General features: G+C 32.9%; 1 pseudogene; it reads left to right on the top strand.

Moving 5' to 3' along the window:
- The first annotated feature begins 1,697 nt into the window (after positions 1–1,697).
- On the top strand, positions 1,698–4,317 carry LOC127557087 (centrosomal protein of 78 kDa-like; annotated as a pseudogene).
- Positions 4,318–5,663: the final 1,346 nt, after the last annotated feature.

Here is a 5,663-nt window from a genome sequence, read left to right as displayed (position 1 = left end):
TGGCACTACTTTGCATATAATTTTAAATTTCTCTCCATATTGATTCACAACTCTACCAACAAGGCACTAGTGTGGGGGATTTTCCCAAATCCCTTCCAACATTTATTATTATTTTTTCCTGTCATCTTAGCCAATTTGAGAGGAGTGAGATGATTGTGTTAATTTGTATTTCTCTAAACAATAGTGATTTGGAGCATTTTTCATATGACTAAAAATAATTTTAATTTCTTTATTTGAAAATTGTCTGTTAATATCCTTTGATGATTTATCAATCAGGGAATGGCTTGCATTCTTATAAATTTAAGTCAGTTCTCTATATGTTTTAGAAATAAGCCTTTTATTAGAAATTCTGGCCATAAAATTTCTTCCTAGCTTTCTGCTTCCCTTCTAATCTTGACTGCATTGGATTTGTTTGTGTGAAACCTTTTTTTTTTTTTAATTTGATGTAATCAAAATTGTCCATTTTACATTTCATAATGTTCTCTAGTTCCTCTTTGGTCTAAATTCCCCAAAGATCTGATAGGCAAACTATCCTTTACTTTCTTAACTTGCTTATAATATCCTCCTTTATGCCTAAATCATGTGCTTATTTGGATTTTATTTTGGTATGGGTTGTGAGATGTAGGTTTATGCCAAGTTTTTGCTATATTATTTTCCAGTGTTCCCAGCAATTTTTTGTCAAATAGTAAGTTCTTATCCCAGAAGCTGGAGTCTTTGAGTTTATCAAACAATACATTATTATAGTCATTGATTATTGTGTCTTGTGTATCTAAGCTATTCCAATGATCTAGCACTCCATTTCTTAGCCAGTATCAGATACTTTTGGTGATTTTTGCTTTGTAATAGGATTTTAGGTCTGATCATGCTAAAATATTATCTTTTACAGTTTTTCATTAATCCCCTTGGTATTCTTGACCCCTTCTGTAGCTTTCAATCTCATTCCTATACATAGCCCTTCCTTCTCGGCTCTAGTGGCTTATTTCATCTTCTGCAATTTTGGGGTCTCCATTCCCCAGGTTTTTGGGCGGAGTTTGGTTGTTTTCTTTTGCTGAGGCAATTGGGGTTAAGTGACTTGCCCAAGGTCACACAGCTAGGAAATGTTAAGTGTCTGAAGCCATATTTGAACTCAGATCTTCCTGACTTCAGGGCTGGTACTCTATCCACTTTACCACCTAGCTGCCTCCTCACAGTTCTTTAATATGATAAAACAACTTGTCAGTCACATTCAGCTATTGACTTAGAATATAAACTTCATTTTTAGATTATAAACTCATTTGAAAATTAATCAGTGGAAAGCGAGGAAGATGCTAAATGATGTATCCTATGCAATGAACAAGAAGACTAATATCACTCTGTCAAGTGTAAGGAAAATAAAGTGGAATAATGTTGAAATAATAGAAAGATGTCATGTTGTGATGAAATTTAATTGCCAAAAAGAGAATTTTATATTTGTTTGAAGAAATAGAAAAGAATTGGAATTTATTGAATTTACACATTAGGAAAATCATTTTGGCAACTGAGTAAAGGGTGAATAAGACTGGGGATAGATGAGGCAACCAAAAGATTACTGCAATGGTCCTACTATGATGGGATGAAAACCTAACCTTAATTAATGGCTGTACAACAAAAGAGCAGGGAACATAAATGAGAGAAATTGTAAAGTTAGAAACAATTTGACAGAGGATTGAATATATGAGATGAGTGCAAGTGAGAATCCAAGCATGACACCATGGTTGTGATCTCAATAAGAAGAAGAATACCAGTGACTTCTATAATAATAAGAAAGTTGAGAATAGGAAAAGATTTTAGGGGAAGGGGAAACAAGTTCTGTTTTGGATATGTCGACTTAGAGATGATTATGCAACATTCAGTTCAAAATATCTAAAAGATAATTGATGATGAAGGTCAAAAGAGATATATAGATTATATAGTGTTGGATATATACATCTGTAATCATTTGAGTAACATCGCTAGTTAAATCTGTGTAGCTGATAAGGCAAACAAATAAGATCATATAGACCCAAGAGAGAGAAGAGAAGAATCCAAATGGAGGCAATCATATTCAAGTGTGTCTTATATGTCACAATTACTAGCATGTTCACAATCCACAAAGTATCTTAAGGATACAAAAATGGCAAAACTGTGGAAAAACCTTAATATCCTTATTATTTTTTAAATTACAGACAGGTCATCTTCTACTGATCTATATGCCCACTCTGATCAATATAAAATTTAAAAATCATAATCATTTATATACTCGTTAAAATATAGTCACTGAGATCCTTAGGGAACAGAAAGGCTTTCATAAGCAATATTCCATAGTAAACAACCTTACTGCCATTATACAATTGATTAAAAATATGGAAAATACAATACCATACTGAACTTATTAAGTGCTGATTATCAAAAAGCATTTAATTCAATAGAGTAATGCATCATCTCAGAGGCTCTCTTCCAACACTATCTCTTATTCATATATAGAAATCATCTAAGTTTCTTGAAATATAAAATAACAAAGATAACATAGTTCAACAATCCTTTGTTAACAAACCATAGATGAAGCATAGGATAGGCAGGTACATGCTAACTAAAAATATTTGTTTCTATGAAGGACAAAATTAAGCACAATGGTCAAATTCAAGAGGAATTTCCTATAAATGGAGTGTTTTTTTTTTTCCTTATGGTCCATTAAATGAATTAATCCTTGCTGCTAAAGCTGGGAAACCTATAAAGTCCTAAAAGGAATATCCTGTGGATATCCTACAACCATTTAAAAGACTCTGGCCTTATTCTTCATATGAGGAAAATCAAACAGATGAAGAATGTGTATTTCCCAAATTATGGCATGGACATTGGATTGACATTTGATGGACAATCTATTGTCAGTGAACATGCCTATGAGAGATTGTAAGAGTGAACAATGAATTGGTTTAAGGAAAAAACTTCCAGTCATTATCACCTTGTACATAAGGCTTCCTGCCTTGGCTTACTGAAGAATACACCAATGGAAGCAGGGGATTTACATTGATTAAAACCCAAGATTTCCCTTGGGCAATTTAGCAAATAGATTTTCCTGTGAAAATAACTGTGGAGACTTCATATTCTTCAGAAACAGAAGCATCAGAAAACTATCTTACAATTTCTTCATAAAGAAAACTTGTTTAACACTATGCAAAATAAGTGAAATACAGAAGTTGGAAGAGGGCACAGAACAATTAAAAGCAAAAAGAATTATGAGAATCAAGGCTGACAAATGACACTAAGCTGGAACTTGAAAATTGCCAGTTGTGAAATACAAATTTCTCTATTTTAGGCTCTTCATGCACAGTCACTGGCAAGCATAATTTTGGAAGATGCTGGTGCTTTGGGCAGTATTGAGACATCTTCCAAAAGTTCCATACTTTTTTGGATCTCCTTAAAGATGTTTGACTTAGGGAACATTCATAGTAGCTGGTATAAATCAGGCAAATTTTGATTTCTTAGATCATTGCAGATATATTCTACAATATACTATAGAAGAAAAGAAGAGATCAAAGAAATCAAAGATCTAATTGGAACCTAATTGGAATAACCTAGGATAAATGCTGAGTATCCAAAAAGTTAGCAGCAATGTTAGAACTTTGGCTCTTGACACCTTACAGTTTTTACTCAGGAAATTTTGTCTTCTTCCAAAGAAATTCAGAAAACTGAGGCCACTGATAATCAATAGGTTTTTTCCTAAAAAAAATTGTCCCCAAACTATCATTATCATTTTTAGCAAATGTGATTGTTGAAATTCAAGATCAAAGAAATCTTCCAGAAATAGAAGTTCCTCAGAGAAAAGCTCCAGAATGAGTGAACATACCTCAAAACACTCTTCAAAGAAACAGCATGAAAGTTTTTCTCATTCATTTTTCAAGAGCCTGATGAGTGAAAGAGGCAAGGATATGGAGAGCATATTCTTTTGACTCATGAAAAATCAAAACATCTAAGTTGGAAAAAACACAATCTTGGTAGGAAAGGGACAAAAGATAATGACAATAATATCTAAGACATTAAAATAAACATAAAATATCAGAATATTCTAATAGAGAAATAGTCCTTTTCTGTTCATGACATGACTCAAGTCTAGATAAAAAATTCAATACTTAAAAGCATGGACCTGGAGAAACTTTACTATACTTTATAATGATGAAATGTTTGGCATTTGTATAAATATTTGAACAGAGTTTGTTTGTTTGTTTGTTTGTTGGTTTGTTTTTTAATTTAAACTGTATTTGTTTTCCAGAGCAGGGTTCCATGAAACTTGCTGGGGACAACTGCATCTTTTCCCAGTAATCTCTGACTATATATTTTTTAATTTTTAAAATTCATTTTATTTATTTATTTTAATTAAAGCTTCTTATTTACAAAACAGATGCATGTGTAATTTTTAATACAGACTTTTGTAAAACCTTTTGTTCCAAGTTTTCCCTTCTTTCTCCCCACCCCCTCGCCTAGTTAGCAAGTAGTTTAATACATGTTAGATATGTTAAAATATATGTTAAATACAATATATGTATACATACTTATACAGTTATCTTGCTGCACAAGAACAACCAGATCAAGAAAAAAGAAAAAAAAAACTGAGAAAGAAAAAAATGCAAAGAAGCAAGAGCAAAGAGAGTGAGAATGCTATGTTGTGGTCTATACTCAGCTCCCATAGTCCTCTCTCTGGATGTAGATGGCTCTCTTCATCACTGAACAAGTGGCACTGGTTTGAATAATCTCATTATTGAAGAGAGCCACATCCATCAGAATTGATCATCATAAAGTCTAGTTGTTGCTGTGTATAATGATCTCCTGGTTCTGCTTATTTCATATAGCATCAGTTCATCTAAGTCTCCCCAGGCTTCTCTGAAATAGTCCTGGTGGTCATTTCTTACAGAACAATAATATTCCATAACATTCATTTATCATAATTTATTCATCCATCTGCCAATTGATGGGCATCCACACAATTTCCAGTTTCTTGCCACTACAAATGCCACAAACATTTTTGCACATGTGGGTCCCTTTCCCTCCTTTAAGATCTCTTTGGGATATAAGCCGAATAGAAACACTGCTGAATCAAATGTATGCACAGTTTGAAAACTTTTTGAGCATAGTTCCAAAATGTTCTCTAAAATGGTTGGATCCATTCAGTTTCACCAACAATGTATCAGTGTCCCAGTTTTCCCATACCCCCTCCAACATTAGTCATTATCATTTCCTATCATCTTAACCAATCTGACAGGTGTGTAATGGTATCTTGGAGTTGTCTTCATTTGCATTTCTCTGATCAATTGTGATTTGGGTCATCTTTTCTTATGACTCCAAATAGTTTCAATTTTGTCATCTGAAAATTGTCTGCTCATATCCTTTGATCATTTATCAACTGTTTTGTAGTTTTGCTCATATACTTCCTGACTTTCCCTTGGCAGAGAGATTCCAAGATATTTTATGTGTTTGACAGTTATGTAAATGGAATTTCTCTTTGTATCTCCTCCTGTTGGATTTTGTTAGTGATATATAAAAATGCTTATGATTTATGTGGATTTATTTTGTATCCTGCAACTTTGCTAAAGTAGTGGATTATTTTTAATAGCTTTTTAGTAGAATCTATGGAGTTCTCTAGGTATACCATCATATCATCTGCTAAGAGT

Source organism: Antechinus flavipes, chromosome 3 (genome assembly GCF_016432865.1).
Source record: "Antechinus flavipes isolate AdamAnt ecotype Samford, QLD, Australia chromosome 3, AdamAnt_v2, whole genome shotgun sequence".
Lineage (NCBI taxonomy): Eukaryota > Metazoa > Chordata > Mammalia > Dasyuromorphia > Dasyuridae > Antechinus > Antechinus flavipes.
This window is presented reverse-complemented; position numbering and strand designations above follow the sequence as displayed.